The 19,802-nt window shown below is 41.2% G+C and overlaps 1 long non-coding RNA gene across 1 annotated transcript in view; it reads right to left on the bottom strand.

Moving 5' to 3' along the window:
* Window positions 1-458: 458 nt before the first annotated feature.
* The window catches only part of LOC137501051 (uncharacterized), a 29,274-nt gene continuing 9,930 nt past the window's right edge, over window positions 459-19,802 (bottom strand). Inside the window, exon 2 of the long non-coding RNA XR_011018317.1 lies at window positions 459-989. This is a non-coding gene — a long non-coding RNA (uncharacterized lncRNA). The remainder of the gene's footprint in view (window positions 990-19,802) is intronic.

Genomic DNA, 19,802 nt, shown 5'->3' with positions numbered 1-19,802 from the left:
GTTCTTGGTCTATAAATCGGCCATCATCAAAGCCAGCCTTCCCTTAATAACTCTGACGGATGTTAAATTATCTGAAACCAATAACAAAGTATATTCCAGTACAGGCAGTTGAAGATGAGATCCTGGATGCTGGAAAGACCTGGAGTGAAATCAAGAACTTGATTGGAAATCTTTCCTTTCTTTCCTTACATTCTATCTTTCTATCTATTCGCTCACTTAACATCACAATTGCTTTATAGCTCGGATTTACTGTATCAAATTGAACTACCAAACAGGATACCACCATTAACCATGTCGCACCAGTTTTTCATACATTATACTGTAAGATGAGACCAAAAATATTCATACAGATATACTGATCGGTTTAATTTGCAAAGCTACAAACATTGATACACAAAGGGATGCAAAATATAGGATCATCTATTGACTAGTTTTCAATAAAAGTATAAAACAGAGTCCTGTTCTCTTCCTAATTTTCGGGAAGAATCACTTTTGCTCGGCTGCACGTTAATAGCCCAAGCCTGCAAACTAGCCGAAAGTTAAACATTTTATTTTCCCTTTGACTAATTTGTATTACATTAAAATGTAGCATGAAATGAGCTGTCCATCGTAATGATGATTAATACTTTGACTTGTTCCCCTCGTCTTCTGCCCGATAAAATACAATTCATTCACTTTATTGATACTAAAAATGTTATTTGTTTCATTTTATTATTTTGTTATAAAATCTCACTAGATACTTTATCTAATACTCCTGAAGCGTGCTGATGGGGATGTCCTCATACAGAAATCGTGAACGATGGCTGGAGTGGGAGAATTTCTTTGAGATACAATGAAGCACTCCTTCGCCGTCTTCTTATTCTACCGACAAGCTTTGACTGGTACATCAAAGGCGGAGTTGATGCTCGATGAATAAATTGGCCGTACTCGAAGTTACTGTTGCCATAGTCACTCTGGCCGATTAGCAGACTTACTCAATCAATAGTTTTCTGAAATCAATAAAGTGTTTTTTCAGTGTATAACGTAATGTGCAGTATATATAAATAAAAGTATAAATATGTATATAAATAAATATAAATAAAAAATATAAATAAATATAAATAAATTTTTGCATCACACTTTGTTTCTACCTTGTCTAACGTTTCCTCCCATAATAACACAGCAAGGACAACAGCAGGGTAAGTAGAAGGAACTAGAGGCACCACCCATTGCAAGAAAGGCAGTTAAGAGGCACGGGGTCATAAGGCCAAACAAACAACAAGGAACATGATTCCATGACTGCATTGAAAATAAAAATATCCAATAAATTTAAACCAGATTAATGAATAAAATTTAAAGTGAAAATAAAGAATTAAACTTGACAATAAATAAACTTTGAAATGGGGATAATTTAAAGAAATAAACTTCAATAAACATAGATTCAGATATGAAAACATTTTTAAAGTATATAAATTAATTAATTAGTTATTTAGTTCAACCTAAAAAAATATTGCACATACCTTATTCTTTTAAATTTACATGTTTGAAAGTATCTGCCCTTATTTCAGATGTATTTTACTGTACCATTCTGTTAATTATAAGAATGGATATTTAACGCTGATAAAATAATGCGCAGCAGGACGCTAACTGCAAAGGCGTGATGCTATACCAAGCGCGGGAACTGAAGGGGATTCCCGAGGCAAGGCGTGGTCATGTGTGACGAAGAAAGAATATGTGAGGAACAAAGAAAGAGAGATGGGATTTTGTCTGGGGGAGAGACCTGCCATCTTAAGAGAGATTTTCAGCGGGAACAGACAGGCTCACCACATTACGGAAATTGAGTCGTAATTCCTATATTTGAAGGTTTCCCAGGAAAGTAAAAGGATGGAAATCAGTGCCAGAATTTTACGAAGCCATAGGTACATCAAAGTCTATTAATATATAATCGAATAAATAACTATGTGGGAGGCCGACTACAGTGAGAAAATATTTCGAGGCCACATGCCAATCTCAAGTTGTTTCCCGGGACTTCCCAGCGCGTCACGTCGGTTCCTGGTTTCTATAAGAGCAGAGAAAGGTGGAAGGAGGTATTCAGTCCATGATAAGATCGCTGTCCGTGCGCGTCGCGTCTCTGCTGATATTCGCGCCAGAAACCTTTGTCTAAGACAAAGATTGTGACTAATAAGTGTTGTGGCGATAACTTGATTCAGTAGCTTCGAGATTTATAAAATTCCCGGTAGCAATTTAAGTGAGTGACAATATGTAGACGTTTGCAGTGAGACCGCGAGTTTTTAAGTATTGACGCAAAGAGTGCTACCTGTGTAGACTTTCATTATGAGGCGATGAGAGAGGAGTGGCGACGGGCGAAAGAATACCAATAACAATAAGCTAGGATAGTTGGTATTATTCCGGTCAGATGTAGAAGACTAGATTAGTGGAGCAGGAATAGTAAAGTCAGTTTCGAGATTCCAGATATCCAGGACTGATTCCCATGTCAAAGGGAATAAATAGATCGGGAGGTGGTGTGCTGTGAATAAACTGAGTATTTCATTTTAGTGAAGAGCGGTGAGGTGTGCAGGAGACTGGTGTTACGAACTGCCGTCCACGACCCCAAGAAGACGACCAACGGGCCACCCAGACGGAAGAAGACATCATGGACGTGATAAACTGGAAGACTGGACCTAAGGGATCGATCTGGGACAACGCTGCCGCCATGACTGCTTAAGCATTCGCAGTCAACCCAGACGGTGAGGAAGAGGTCTCCAAGATGATAGATAAGTGAACTATAATTAATATATATGTGTAGGGTCGGGGGGTTGTTATGCAGAAATACGGTGATTAATTTGTAAATATAATAGGGAATATGATTACGGCCCATTAGGCCATTTATTGAGGTATTTTCTTTATATATTTTAGGGTAAGGCATATACATTTTATTCTATTTCATAGAAAGCAAGGATCAAGGTAGCTTAGGTGATAGTGTTGCTGTGTACATAGTCGTAGGGGAGCTTAATTACGAGCTTAGGTCAATGTTTCTTAGTGCCTGGCATCAGTCGATATCTGCTTGTAATTATGGGTTATTAATGAGAGTGTACCATTTCTTTATATTGGGAAGGGAATCTGTCTGCATAATTGTAGAGCACGTATGCGGCCTGGACTTAATTGTTTACTTCGTGTTTGTATTGAGTTTGATTAACTGTGAGTGTAATGAAACTACACCGTAGGCTATGTCACGAATATTAGCGACCCCTCATACTCTGCCAAGTAAGGGACTGAACCCTAGACTTGAGGGTAGCTGGAAGTCGTCGCATGGGTTGACGGCGAGGTTGATGTGAATAACGGAATGTTATACTTCATATGTTATAATTGAGACCCAGGGCTGTCTGTCACGGGTGTTGGATAGTTAGAAAAATGTAGATGATTCCTCACTCATTTATATGGCTATTTTCGTCATGTGTAGAAGAGGGTAGGAGCAGGGGCAAAGGTTTTTGCATGCTTGGAAACTAGGCTATGTTTTATCTTCTTTTTGTTGTGAGGGTGTTTCACGGTCGAGCCTTGGAGGTCATTACCCCAGCCTGCACGGCAGGGCGGCTCGACGCCATTTTTAAAAGGACTGCTGGGGGGGGGAGGAATTCTCTCCTGCAGGCGAGACAAGCTGCCACGGCAGTTTTATTCGTTCATTCATTCTTTCTTTCTTTTTCTTTCTTTTTCTTTTTTTAAAATTGAGATAGGTAGGAACTGGGCACTAAGGAAACTAGCTTAATCAGTACATTTTGTAAATATAACGTTTGTTTAATGGACCTTGGTTCACATCCATAAAATATATATTTCATGCGAGATTGAATAGATATGTCTGTAGTTGTAGATTCAAACTTACTGTTTTGTTGTGTGTATTTCCTAAATAATGTATGGGGACCTTTTTGTCGCTTTATTTCTGCAGGACAATTTCTCACCCTGGCATCATAGCCTATATTTTATTTGTAGGTACAGCGATGCTGTTCCGTGTAAGGACACATTTGTTTCTTTGGTTCACTTATCGTCTCCCGCACGACATCATCCAGCTATTGTATATTTTTTATGTTTATCTTTGGATTTATAGATGTGAGCCTTTGGGGCATCCATTTTAGCACCATTAGTGCAATCAATTGTAATATAAAAAAAGAAAATATTGGTTTAATGAATACACAACTTAGGCTCAAAATGTTAGTAAATGTGTTTGTGTTCCTCATTTCGTAAGCATACGTATAGAACATTTTTTCATATCTCCCTACTCTCGTTCACAAGAACCCAGTAAACGACCTTTCCTGCCGACTGCAGTTGAGTTGGCGCATTCATCAAATAACAGGTAAGAAGGTAAGATCGATTATGCAGTGTTGTTTATGCCCTATAGGGTACATTACCTTGAACACCAATCTCATGATCGGATACACTGGTGACGCTTCAAGACTTAACTCATCAAATTAAAAGCGACGAGATCGCAGAAGCAAAATAAGGTCACAAGAACCCAACGGAAAACACAATAATAAAATCAAGGTAAGAATCACGGTTCACCTTAAGAGAGCTACACTTGACTGAAAACAGCACGTTTCCCAATCTGAGGTATGGCAAGACATATCACCAGAATTAAAATAGTTACAAATTCAGACAAAACACGATTAAATCATGATACTGTAAATACTAAACCACACTGAGGAAAAAGTAAGTGGACAGAATAAATTTACATTGCAATTGAACACGGCAAACACCAAACAATTCCATTAAAAGCGGGCATAAACAACCACACGACAGCGTCACACCATCTAATCACGTGGAATGCCACGACAATAACAAAAACCATAAGAAAAGGACGACAGTTGCCAAGGCCGCCTCGAACCAAGGAACCAGACCAACAACAATAACCAAATAGAACAAGGGGAAATCATGCAATGTCACCATGCACCAAAACAGATATGATGAAGATAAGAAGGTCGCAACAATTATCTATAAATTATGAAACATTAATATAAAAATGAGAGGAAAATAACATGAAATTCAAAATAAATAATATAATTTAACATAATGTAAAATATGAAGTGAATTTAAAGATTATTTAAAAAACCATAAAACAGTTCAACTGAAGGTAGACTGCAAGGAATATCTGAAACCAATGCAAAATCAGAATTGAGCATTAACATAAAAGGAACCATAATTCCGTTAGAAGTTTAAGATACAATTAAAATGTGCCGTACAAGAATAATTAAATAATTAGAAAATATCTGAAGAAAACATAAGCAAAAAAAGCATTCACCCTGTGTACCTAAAACAGAATTAAGATGCTATTATAGGCCCTATTATTGTAATCTATTACCCATTGGTAGACATCTGTTTAAACTGTTAATTATTCCATTCTATTTTTAAGTAAGGTCCCACACATGCTGCTGTTGTTACACGACGAAGCAAAATTTGTAAAAGTACTCAAATTATATATAGTAGTCTTTTCAAAACCATAAAATAAATTCTTTTTAAATTTTAGTGGGCCGCAAACAACAAGCTAGTTGGTCGCACATGGACCCACACTGACATTACGGGCAGTGACGTGCACTGAACCCCATCTACCCCAGCGCTGCTGGGGTAAAGAACTTGGTATTAACATATTATAATTATTCCTTAGAACGCTTTTTATAATGTTTAAAAAATTGCGAACATCTACGCCAAGCTAAGTACAGCTCTCTCGACAGTCCGCTCGCACTACCGCAGTTCAGCTTCCCCAGCGAGCTGGGTTTCCTTGCCGGCGCGATAGAGAGCTACCCCCAGCGAAATTTAAGGTCGCTTGGGTGACGCATGCCCTTGAAGCTTCCTCGAGGCGAAGCTGTGGCCCCTACCCCGACAGAAATTTGCGGCAACAGGCCAGCTAGCTTAGGTAAGGGGTGTTAGTTTTAATACTTGACACTCGAAATCTTCAGCGCCACACACTAGAGACTGCAAGACAAATATCTACATCTTAACAGTGTAGTCACTTGCACATCGTCTTGCTAATAAAAATAGAGCCAGAATATGAAATCAATTGTGATATAGAAGAATGTGTTTTAGTTCTGGGTTTCGGCATGTATAGGCCTAGAGTTTTTCCGAGTAATTCATTGATGGCACGTGCAGAGTATGTGTTCCGATAGCTGCAGAAAAATATTCAGGGTGCCCAACATGAACACAAGAGTTAAGCGCAAATGGTTGTTTCTGATGGTGGTATATAGTGAATTTTTGTAGTGTTCCTCTTGGATTATAGGTGAAGGTTTCGCCAGTTCTGTGGCATTCTTCATGAATATAACGTGAGTTATACGTCGTGACAAATATTTCCCGACGTTTGTCGTTGATGCACGAACACTCAGTATGCGAGTGAAACTATAAAACTTCAATGACGGTAAAATACCAGTTAAATTGCTGATTAGTTTAGATTATGGCTTTTAAGTAAAAAGCAAATAGTTAGTCTCAGTGTGCTTTTGTGCAAACCATGACTGTACTATCACGAAGCGTCACCGGATGAAACTGTAAGTACAGTGTCTAAAATCTGCTATAGATTAAGTTATAATGGGGTCGCCACTGCCATGAATACCAATTTGGAAGTATGTGCGAGCGAGTGGTTGAAAATATTCTTGAAAGATCTTTCTCAGGTAGACTTTTCCAAGAAAAATGCGCCTTATAAAAATGTTGACTTTAGAGAGTGTAGTGGGGCTACGATTATTTATATTTAAAAAAACTTTTTTGCAGCTGGGGTAATGAATATGTCCACCACACGCCACTGCATTACACACACCAAGAAAGCGAATTGCTACAACTGGTTCGAGTTCAAGTCAAAAGGTAAACCTTAATACGCACATAATACCATGAAAGTCCAGAAAAATTACTAGCTGTCGACACAATCACCAAATAACAGTTTCCTTGTGTACATTGAAATAACAAACATGACGGAGGCTACTTACATACTGGGATTCAATAGATAAAGTTGTAACTTACACAAGATGACACACACGCATACCGGATAACAAGTTTTTGATACATAAGGAAGATAATTACCAGCAGACTTTTTAGATTTACATCTTACACAATACCTGGGTCAAAACCCTTCTCCTTTACCATGCGACGGATCTCAACGGATCTCATCAGAGAGCACATAGCACCGTCAATATACGAAATATTATAGAAAATCCAATTTCCAATCTTATAGGTACATCTGATATTTATTTTACCGCACGTAAATAATGATTTTTTTTACAAATTTAGATTTTTTTGTTCAGTCCCTCAACGACGAACAAGCATACTTACGAAGTTTTGATGTGACAACATATCACACCGCAGTCCTGCACGAACGTAAATTGGTGTTAAGAAAATAAGCCTGTTTCTGGTAAACTATCAGCGATACATTCAATTTTCCTATTTCGCTGGATAGTTGAAGGCCTCAGCTAAGTGTCACAATGACAAACTTGATGCAACTTCTCCCTGAGGGGGTCATCGTGCTTTGAGTGCTAGATTACGGACTCCTCAGTATAATTCATGTGGCGTAAGGAGTGAAAGCCTCAAGCAGTTTAAAATATACTAATCTCATTTGTTTAAAAACAGACAGGCTAGCAAATATAAGTATTATAACGAATACCTACCAGTAGAGTTTGTGAACCAAGTTGCTTTTTAACATTGAAAATTTGCGACAAAAGTTTCTTCCGCGGTTTGTTTGCCGGCAAAAGTTAAACACTTGCCAATGAAATGATACGGTATGAAGAGAACTCGACGAGACGAGCACAATGGTGAGATAATCGCGACCGGGCGAGTTGGCCGTGCAGCTAGGGGCGCTCAGCTGTGAGCTTGCATCCGGGAGATAGTGGGTTCGAATCCCACTGTCGGCAGCCCTGAAGATGGTTTTCCGTGGTTTCCCATTTTAAACCAGGAAAATGCTGGGGCTGTAACTTAATTAAGGCGACGGCCGCTTCCTTCCAATTCATAGACCTTTCCTATTCCATTGTCACCATAAGACCTATCTGTGTCGGTGCGACGTAAAACCGCTAGCAAAAAAAAAAAAAAATAGAATCGCGAAGTTATCTCTATGCGCTTACAGAGTTATGCGACGATGAAGGTACTAATAGCGCGCCGTTAAGCCAATACCACGACGCCTTTGTGTCATCATCGCATTTAACGCCGCTGAAAGAAGGCCACTGAGGGATAACGGCAACATCAAACACCCAAGAAGGATGCAGAAGATAGATGAAAGTTGATTTTATGCTTGGTGTTTGCCTTCTTTTTATGTGAAATATCTTTTTAACATAAGAACTTTGAAAGGTATTAATTCGAATTATATTTCTTTAGTGTCGGGTAGATGTTGTGACGTCCAAAACTCTCGCGGCCATGTAGAATACACAGCCTAACAATAATTTTTAGAAAATATCTGGTGTTTATTTTCTTACGGTTTTGCTTGAACGAAAAATTATAACCTTTCGGGCATGCGACAACGGCGTTCATGTCAAGAAGGTAGTGTCTGATTAGCTTCTCCTGCAAACCCTTATGACTGCGCACAGTTCAATAACCCGTCACCAACAAGTACTAAATCTAATGCGGGATGAACTACACCCTATCTCGCTCAACTGTCCGCGAGATACTACCTACTAGACCGGCAGGCTAGACCTTGTAAGACAACTCTTTCCGGTTTGTCCGTGAGAGTGAGAAGAACTAAACAGATCTCGAGTTTCGTGGCGTGTAGGTGAAACAAGATCCAGAGAGCTTGGGTTTGATTTCCGCCTCGTCGAAGGATTTAAATCTCGACCGAAAGCTGAAAGAAGATTCACTCAGCTTCATGAGGTCAGCTGAGAAGCTGTCTGGTGTGAGAGAAAGCCAAGTAATGAGGCGAGGGGGTCATCATTCTGACCATGTGACACTCCAATACCTGCTGGTAGGCTATATTGGTAGACCGAGACCAAACAAACCAATGGCGCTACAGGCATGACGGGCCTTAGCCCACCTAGAGACCGCTGATCTCCATTACATTACTCCTCAACTGTAAATCGCGTAAGCTGAGTGGAACACGAACCAGCAGTCAGTTCCAGGTAAACATCCCTGTCCTAATCGGGAATCGAAGAAATAAGCTCGCTACTCTAGGGCTGTGGTTCCGAATAGACTGTGTGATGATCCAGAACAAAACAGATCATGGCAAGAATGACCGAGTTATTAAATATTGCTGTCCAAAGGTTGCTAATTCAGGATTCGTCTCGATGTTATTCGTATACAGCAACCAGTATACCGTATAAAAGAATCACAGGTTTAAATTGTACTAGAGGAGAACCATTCTGAATATGAGTAAATTTTTGAGCACGGAAGACCAGATATCGCTATAATGGACAAAATTCCGAAAATAAAATTTCTGGTAGATGTTAGCATTTCGAAACATCCATACGTTGAGAGATACGTGGGATGACAAAATTTCTAAACCAGAACTCCATTGATTACGATAAGAAAACGGATAATAATAATAATAATAATAATAATAATAATAATAATAATAATAATACCGAGCAAGTGGCTGCGCGATTTGGGTCACGTAGCTGTGGGAGATAGCGGGTTTGAACCCCTCTGTCGGCAGCCTTCAATTTGCCATTTTCACACCAGGCTGTAAATTAATTCCCAAGTCGCTTCCTTCCCACTCTGAGACCTTTACTATCCCAACGTTGTTATAAGACCTATTGTTGTCGGTGCGACGTAAAACATATTGTAACTAATAATAATAATAATAATAATAATAATAATAATAATAATAATAATAATAATATAATGGTCAACACAATGAAAATAAGGTTTATTGCCACAGATGAAAGTAGAGATCATTTTTGGCCGAAGATCAGAGCTGCATAGAACTCATATAATTCTAGTGGTAATATTGTCCATAGGTGAATTCTGGAAGACTTGTAAAAAGTCTAAAAATATCAAAGTTTCATCCCTCATCATACATCCAAATGCAGAAGGCGATAGTCGTGAGTTTATCTTCCATTAGCCGCCGAATACTAAATACAATATAGCAAAAGTGTGAGGACAAATTTGCTGATGCTTTCATCATGAAAGGTCGGTAGATACAGAGTGGGTCTCGGTCCATAAGTAGCCACGGCTGGTCCGTGGTCCAACAGCTCTGCGCTCTGACCGACCAACCGAGCAGAGGAGGGGTCGCCACGGCTCTACCGTGACTCTACCGTGGCTCTACGCCTCTCCATTCGGGAGACGGGACAGGGTTGGACCTCACGTCTGGACCCCCTGTGGGTGGGGGCGGTAGAATAACACCCACGGTATCCCCTGCCTGTCGTAAGAGGCGACTAAAAGGGGCCCCAGGCGCTTTGAACTTTGGAGCGTGGGTTGGCGACCACGGGGCCCTCAGCTGAACCCTGGCATTGCTTCCACTTACTTGTGCCAGGCTCCTCACTTTCATCTATCCTATCCGACCTCTCTTGGTCAACTCTTGTTCTTTTCCGACCCCGACGCTATTAGGTTTGCGAGGGCTAGGGAGTCTTTCATTTTCACGCCCTTCGTGGCCCTTGTCTTCCTTTGGCCGATATCTTCATTTTTCGAAGTGTCGGATCCCTTCCATTTTTCCCTCTGATTAGTGTTATATAGAGGATGGTTGCCTAGTTGTACTTCCTCTTAAAACAATAATCACCACCACCACCTCACGTATGGCCCCAACCGTCGGCTGTCCTGACAATGGTTTTCCGTGGTTTTCCATTCTCCTGCACTAAGGCGAATGCCGGGACAGTGCCTAGTATAGGACACGGCCGCCAACCCCTCACTTTCTCCGATCATCTCCTTCACCGCAACAAATATCCCGGCCTGAGAGACGGCGTCACCGTCTAAGAGGCCCGTCTCCCCCTTCGGGGGAGGAATGAAAACGTTTTTAGTTGTAGTAGCATCTTGAAACAGATCGTTAGTCACCACTTATCTGCATTTAGGGCTGTCACTTTAGTGACAGATCCCCTGTCTATTCGGGAGATAGTGGGTTCGAACCCCCACTGTCGGCAGCCCTGATGGTAGTTTTCCGTGGTTTCCAATTTTCACACCAGGCAAATTCTGGGGCTGTACCTTAATTAAGGCCACGGGCTCTTCCTTCCCATTCCTAGGCCTTTCCTATCCCATTGTCGTAATAAGACCTATCTGTGTCGGTGCGACGTAAAGCAAATAGCAAAAAAAAAAAAAAAAAAATCCTGTTTACCCAGTCTTTTCTTAAGTGATTTCTCATTCTGGAATTCCGTTGATTATATAATAATAATAATAATAATAATAATAATAATAATAATAATAATAATAATAATAATAATAATAATAATAATAATAATAATAATAATAATAATAATAATAATAATAATAATAATAATAATAATAATAATAATAATAATAATAATAATAATAATAATAATTGTACCGGGCGGTACACCTCTACGACGCAAGTTCAAATCTTGCGCCAACTGAAACTCCTCTACAAGAGAAACTCTGAACTTTAAAAACGGAATCAACTCAACTGTTTATCAGAAGATGTTACCGTGTGTATTTCGATTTGTTTTTGTTTCTCATTGATCAGCAAGTGTGGACATTCTCTTATAGATGTCACTGCTTAAAAAAACTATGATCATGCACCCTGGTGCGAAGTGAAGGAACTTTTGGAAGAATTTTTGTTTTCATAAGTTTGTTCTTTACTAAATTTCGTTCTTTCATTTGTGGGTTGGCAATATTACCCCTTCTTTCCGCCTATTTTGAAGCTAACCAATCAATAATTTCTGTATTTAATTTCCCACCTATCACAGGTTTCTTCATTTTTGACGTGTAAATTTTAACCGATCAATAAAAGGTTGTGGGTGTGGCTGTTTCATTCAGGAAAGGTCTCGAATCTTCCACGGGGGTTTAAAAACTGCTGATTTTCTGGTCTCCTCGCCACTCGTACAACATCTAGCTTAGTGTGTGGATATGTAGCAGGAGGCTTCTGGAAGCAGCTCTTAAAAAGGTAATGGGCATTTAACATCTTTTCTTGCTATCTCAGCAGTTCAACTCGCGGGGAAGGTTCGAAACCTTTAATATGTAACCAACCTTTTTAAAATGTAAATCCCATTTCAGTCTATGTAAAAACTACAAATCTCTTTAACTACAAAGCGTGGATAGAGAGTGCTTTACCCTCTCGAGCTCCCCTTCATTTTGAAGTTGAGGTGACTACGTTTTCATAACCGTTTCTTCTCTTCCTTAATGTGTCTAAGTTTTCTCATACGAGTCACCTCCCTAGCTTGGGATTAGCCCCTGTGTAATCGGCCGAGCGCCACTTAGGTTTTAGAATGTGTATTTAGGAGTGCAAGTTCACGCCTCCAGTCCTCACCGTAGTTTGGGCCAGTAACTTAACCTGTTGTTTTTCCTTCATGCGAAGGCCCTGTAGGTTGGGTACATGGTACCCCTGTTTATTTGTAAGTGTGCCTTGAGGGCAGTTAGAAGTAAAGTTTATTGTGGCCTTTGATAGGCTTGTGAAATTGAGAGCGGCTCTGCTCTTTCTTGTATTTTGATGTGTGCCTCTAAGAGGCCTGACAGTGCTAGGTGGGAGCAAGCGCTCCATGTACTAGGGGATTTCTGCCGTTATGTAAAGTTATAACTTATAAATTTGAGCCAAGAGCTCACCATATGTAAAGAGAGGGGTTCAAAGCTCAAGAACTGTAAATTGTACTAATATTTTGCGTCTTTTACTGGTTTCTCTGCTACTTGGTACCTGTTACTCTGTTTCTTGTTGATTTTGGAAAGAAAATATAACCGTGTTAAAGTTTTAAAATCAATTTTGAATTTGTAGTTAGACCCGTTCAAGCCCACACCTTCTTTTCACCTCTGCTGATCCACCAAACCTCGGAATAATAATAATAATAATAATAATAATAATAATAATAATAATAATAATAATAATAATAATTAAACAAACAAATAATAATAATAATTGTACCGGGCGGTACACCTCTACACCGTTTATTTAAAAGTTGCGCCAGTTGAAACTCCTCTTCTGGAGGAAGGTTGAACTTTATCTATTCTATTAATTCTCTACTTTCTCAGAAGATGTCACCACGTGGAAAATTTTGAGTTTGTGAACTGTGTCATTTTTGATGTGTTTTTGTTTCGCTTGAAGTAAGAAGTGTGAACTTTCTCTTCTAGAGGACACTACTGAAGAATTACAATAGTGCAACCTAGTGCGAAATCAAAGAACTATTTTGTTGGAGAAATTTTTATTTCAAGAGTTTGTTCTTTGTTAAATTTCTTTCTGTCATGGTTTAAGTTGGCTGTATACCCCTCTTTTTCCCCTTATTTTGGATCTAGCCAATCCCGAATTTCTTTAATTAATTTTCCACCAATAATGTGTTTCTTCTTCCTCTATGTAGGGGTTTCGTTTCCCTAGCCAATAAAAACTTTGAGGGAGGGTGTTTTATTTCCCCTAACGCCTAGAATCTTCCGCGAGAGGATATAAACTGCTGATTTTGGGGTCTCCGGGCCACTTCTGTTCCATCTTTCAGTGTATTAAGTACATAGCAGGAGGCGGGAAGCGCCTCTTTCTTCTTCAGCCGTTCAACACCAGGTAATGGCCTATTAATAACTTCTTTCTGGCTAGGTCGGCAGTTTAACACTCGCGGCGGGTTCGAAGCATTTCCATCATGTAACCTTTTCCTAAAATGTAATTACTCTTTTCATCTTTTTCTTGTAAGGCTACATATTGGGATAGAGAGTGCTAACCCTCTCGAGCTCCCACTCACATTTGTTTTGAGGTGAACTTATTTTCTCAAACTATTCTTCGTTTATGTAATGTAAAGTGTTCTTCTCTAAGTCACCTCTGTAGTATGGGATTAGCCCTTGCGTTAGCGGCCCAGAGCCAGATTAGGTTTTAAAAAAACAAAGTGTATTAGGAGTGCAAGATCGCCTCCTCTCAAATTGTTATTTTAGAGGTCATGTAATCAACCTTCTTTTCATGTAATAGACCTCTGTAGGTTGGGTATTTTACCCCTGTAAATACGTCCTTAGAGGACAGCTTGAAGGTAGAGTTTGGTGTGGCCTTTGAGAGGCTTAAATTTTAAGAGCGGATCGCTCTTTTGAAAATGGAGTGTCATATGCCTCGTGGAGGCTTTTCTGTGTAATTCGGAGCCAGGGGCTCCTAGGGATGAATGGGGTTTTCTGCCCCTCTGTTAAAACTTGTGTTTGTGGTAAAACTGAGCTGATCGCAGAAGTCAGGGCGTGAAGCCCAAAACCTGTAAATATTGTATCTCCCCTTGTTTTGCTGCCATGTCTGTTATTGCTTTGTTCTTGAAAAGAAAATATAACCTAGTTAAATTTTAAATTACTTTTACATTAACTTTGATTCCGTAGTTTGAAACCCATTCACGCCCGCACCTTCTTACGCCTCTACCTACCACGGAAAAGTCCGTAACAAGTGGTAGCAGAGCGTGGTTGAATGGGTCTCAATTTAGCCCCTTTTGACGGCTAAACATTGCTTTAATTCGAACTCTAACAATTTTCTCAGTTGCTGGAATTTTTTGAGTTTTTCAAAATTGTTCTGTCATCATGCCCGGCCCTCGCGATGTTCTCCTCCTTAACTACTTGCGCAAAGAGGAGTTGATATATGAGTTAACTATCAGAAACGTTCAATCTGGAGGCACGGTTGCAATAGACACTAACAAGCTTGGAGAGTCCCTTGATTTGCCCATTTCCATCCCCAATTTGGGAGAGAAAGAAATTGATGACTCTCTTTCCACGATCGTCGAGAATATTACTGGGCTAGCATCGGTAGTCAGCTTTTTTGATGAAAACGATCCATCTCCTAATCAAATTAAGCGTGTGCAAGGCAGGCTGTATCACTTTGCAAATAGAGTTAATGATCTGTTGTCTCTAAAGGTGAATGACGTTCAGAGGAAGCAAGCTAATACGCTCCTTGAAACTATTTCTGAATTGTCTAATAAGGTCACTCAATTGCTAACCGGCGAAGCTCCTCCCAAAACTGATCAACCCGCCACGGTGAATGTAGGTAACGAGGAAGAGCCTCCTCAGGGAGAAGTCAATAGGATAACCGTTGCTGCTCAAACTATCTCTGCCCCATCGAACAACGAATCTGAACGCCGTGCGTCATTGAGTAACATCCGCTCTGAATTAACTTCTTTGCCATTGAAACCTTTAACGACTATGTCACCTGGGTTCAGCAGCTTGCCTCATCCATTGGCAATGTTGCTTAGAGGTATCTCTAAGTTTTCCGTCAACACCACCAGTGACGTAATTTCATTTTTAAGATTTCTAGTGGAATTTCAGGATCATGCCCTTGTGTTTTCTCTTTCCCCATGTCAAATTTTGCAAATTATCTATCCTTATGCTATTGGTGTTCTATCTGACAAAATAGTTAGAGCCATCGCTGAGCAATCTTCTATTGAGGATTTCCATGCCCATTTGCTAGCTAACTTCATCCCGGCTAGGGCCAGGTCCTCCCTTATTCAGAAATACTATTATCGGGTACAGCGCTTGGATGAAAACCTGGCAGACTTCATCCAAGATATTAAGTTTTATACTAGGGTGTTTGCTCTTCACTTCCCCGAGGATCAAATTGTACAAGCTATTGTGGAAGGTATTTCACCATCCTATAGGTCATATTTGTGTTTCGCGGCGTGCCCGCAAACTTTCTCGGAACTTGAAGCATTGGCCGTCTCAGCGGAAGGAGTTAGATACGCCGATTCTTTGCGTGTCGCGAAAGAACCCCCGCCTTCCATTAGTAATACTCGGCTTCCACCTCGCCGACCAGTCAATCCCCGTAAATGTTATGCTTGCGGGTCGCCTGAACATCTGCGGAATAAGTGTCCTCTGATCAAGTCAAGTGGGACAAGGAATGGAGCAGGGTCATCACAAGGCTGTTTTAAATGTGGGGCTTTCTCACATATCGCAAAGAATTGTCCCAATTCGAATAGCACCCCCTCCTGCTCAACTTCTGGTGTAACTTCCAACAACAATCAAAAGTGACTAGTGGCTGCGGCTGAGTCAACTAATTCTGCTTCCCAAGGCTCAGCCCCTGGCAAAAAGGTCGAGAATTCAGGGAACGATAAGTCTTCGAATACATCTTTTGAATGCCCCAAAGAGTGCCTTAGGATCGCGGCGGATACCCCCGCACCTGTTCCTTTTCTTAAGATTGAGTTAAATAACGAGCCTATAACAGCTCTCTTAGATTCAGGCAGTGTTTGTTCCATTATTTCGGCTGATTGGTATTCTAAATTGAAATCTGTTTGTAAACTCCCTGACTATGACTCATCTCCTGTTAAATATGTTTCGGCTAATTCATCTCCATTAGAAATTCTAGGTTCCTTACATGTCAAAATTCGGGTTTTTAAATTTACATGGAAGATCAAATTGTTTGTGGCCAAGCGTTTGTCTTGCCCCATCATATTGGGAGCGGACTTCATTTCTCACACTGGTCTTGTGCTCGATCTCCAGAGTAGGTCGTGCACATTCAAATTTGCGTCCAATTGTAGAATTCCCTTGTTAAAGTGTAATTCTGTATCATGTTCATCTATTTCGCCTACCCAGGATGAGATGTTGTTAGACCTTAGACATCTACCTGAGGAGCAGGCTGATAGTATTCGGAAATTGTGTCAGTCGTTTCCCGAGGTGTTCTCTGATACTCTTGGTGTTACTGACCTTATTGAATACAAAATTGAGGTCACGGATTCAATTCCTGTCCGTTTTCCACCGTATAGGCTATCTCCACCTAAAATGAAGGCTCTGAAAGAAATCATCGATCAGATGTTGAAGGATGGTATTATTAGGCCCTCTAAGTCAGCGTATTCTTCGCCTATTTTTCTAGTCCCGAAACCCCAAGGAGGCTTCAGGCCTGTCATTGATTACAGGGCTCTCAATCGGAAGGTGGTGTTGCAATCTGTGCCCCTTCCCGACCTTCATTCTTGCTTTTCATGGTTTCGTAAGGCCAAGTTCTTCACCATCTTGGACTTGAATCAGGCCTATAATCAAATTCCCCTTGCCGAAGAGTCTAAACATCTTACAGCGTTTGCCACGGACTGGAATTTATATGAATACAACCGCGTGCCTTTCGGGCTCCCCACGGGGGCAGCTGTGCTCACTAGGCTACTAGATAGGGTCTTTTCCGACATCAAATTTGAGTACTTATATCACTACTTGGATGATGTCGTCGTATTTTCCGAAACCTTTGAAGAACATCTAGATCATTTGCGAGAAGTTCTCAATCGCCTTCGTAAGGCTGGGTTAACTGTTAAGTTGTCCAAGGTTGCCTTTGCTAAGCCCTCTATGTCATTCCTAGGGCATATTGTGTCACCTGATGGTGTAGCAGTCGATCATTCTAGAACACAGGCCATCCGTGATTTTAAACCTCCCAAGGACATTAAAGGTATCGCCAGGTTCATTGGCATGGTGAATTTCTTCAGGAAGTTCATTCCTAATTTTGCTAATAGAGCGGCGCCCTTAAACCTTCTTCGTAGGAAAGGCATCAAATTCGAGTGGGGACCTTCTCAACAAGCCGCTTTTGAAGATCTGAAATTAGCTCTCTGTAATGCCCCTGTACTTGCTATGCCTGATTTCTCGAAGAAATTCATCGTCCAAACCGACGCATCGTCGTCAGCAGTGGCTGCAGTTCTTCTTCAAGAGACTGAACTAGGGAGGCGACCCATCGCCTATGCGTCTAGAACATTGTCAGCTCAAGAAGCAAAGTACTCCATATATGAGCTTGAAGGTTTGGCAGTCTTATTCGCCTTAGAAAAGTTCCGTCTCTATCTGGAACACGTCAAATTCGATCTGGAGACAGATAATCAAGCCTTAAGCTGGGTCTTAGGTAGGCCGCGTCGTACAGGTCGTATAGCCCGTTGGGCCATCCGTATTTCTGCCTTCCAATTCGATGTACGGCATATCAGAGGTACCGAAAATGTTGTCGCCGATGGACTCAGCCGTATGTTTCATAACGACGTAGAGACCCACGAACCGGTCGACAGTTCATCACCTTCCGAGTCCATACTATCTGGTGTTAATGCCATCTTAACAGATGCTCCCATGCTTTTTAGGGATATTGAGAAATACCAACGTGAAGATCCGACGCTGGCTCCGATAATGGAAACCCTTTCTTCTGGGGAACATGCTGTCCCTTATGTTCTAAGGAATGGTGTTCTATGTTGCCCTTCGAGGCATGATAAGTTGATGAAAGTTGTTGTTCCAGCGGTTCTTGTACCTATGATCTTCAAATACTATCATGAGACCCCATTGGGGGGGCATCTTGGAATCTTTAAAACTCGTGAAAAGATTCGTGAAATGTTCATATGGAAAGGTATGGACGGTGAAATTCGGGAACTTGTAAAAGCTTGTAAATCTTGTTTGATCAGTAAACCCACCATGTCCACTAAAGTAGGCCTTTTGTCTTCTCATCAAGCGTCGCGCCCCATGGAACGCCTGTATATCGATTATGTGGGACCCTTCCCCCAGTCAAAGGGTAATGCCAACAAGTTCATCTTTGTGTGTGTAGATGGTTTTACAAGATTTTCTTGGTTATTTCCGACTAAGCTGGCTACCGCTCAGTCCACCATTACTTGCCTAAATTCTATTTTTGCTTCTTTTGGTCCGTGCCAATATATTGTATCTGATAATGCTAAGGCTTTTACATCTAATCTGTTTCGTAAATTCTGTTTTGACTTGTCCATCTCTCATGTAACTACATCTGCTTATTACCCTCAACCATCTCTGGCTGAACGGGTTAACCGTAATCTCAGGTCCGCACTTATTGCCTATCATCATGAAGATCATTCTAGGTGGGACACGTCCCTGCATTGGTTAGCTTTTGCTTTGAATTCGGCGGTTCATGAATCTCACAAATTTACTCCAGCTTCTTTGATGTTTAAGTTCGTTCCCAACACGCCGCTCTCTAACCTCTGGTCTCTGAATGACATTCTGCCCGAGACAATAGATCCGGACAACATTAAAGATCTTTGGAAGAAGGCTAAAGCCAATCTTAAAGTGTCTCATGAAAAGGTTAGGGAAAGGTATGATCGTGGACGGAGACCCACCCCTTTGAAGGTAGGCGACCAGGTTATGGTCAAAAATTTTGTTCCCGCGGGCAAGCTTGCCCCCAGATTTCATGGGCCTTGTATCATTCTCGATTTTCTTACGCCGGTTACCTTATTGCTAAGTAATCCAGCCACCGAGCGGATATTTAGAGTTCACCTGTCCCAGGTGAAACCGGTGTAATTTCTGTGTTAACTTGCTCCATATTATTTTGAAAGGATATGAAGGTTATATTTTTTTTTTGAGTTTCACTTTTAAGGCATTCTGCCCCTTCTATAGGATTTTGTTTCTTATGTAAGCATGTTTGTGAAACCTGCCCCGACCCATTAAACTGCCATCCTGTCTTTGCCACGGCCATTACCACGCTCCCGTCTCCTGCTCCACTCTACACAGTGGCTTAATGAATACCATGAATATCTGCACGCCGCTGGCCCCTCACTCTCTCTACAAGCCTGTGCCCTCAAAGAAAATGATTGTCCAACACAATTCTGCCGCCTAGCTTTAATGTTTCAGCGCCCCCGCAGCCGCGCAGCACCGTGCAGCGACTGGGGAGGGGGATGGGCCCCCTCCTCTCCAGCGAGGACGACATGTGCACGGCGAGCCGGAGCTCACCTCCCGGCCAAGGCTGATGTGCGGCGCACGACCTGCTACATGCCCGCAGCCTGTATCTGTTCACCGCGGGCGCGGCGTACTTCAACACCTCTGCTCCCCTCATAGTGCGGGCGAGCGGTATCTCAGGGTACTTGAGGGGTCCGAGCGGCCTCCGTTGG

The sequence above is a fragment of the Anabrus simplex genome, chromosome 5 (genome assembly GCF_040414725.1).
Source record: "Anabrus simplex isolate iqAnaSimp1 chromosome 5, ASM4041472v1, whole genome shotgun sequence".
Lineage (NCBI taxonomy): Eukaryota > Metazoa > Arthropoda > Insecta > Orthoptera > Tettigoniidae > Anabrus > Anabrus simplex.
This window is presented reverse-complemented; position numbering and strand designations above follow the sequence as displayed.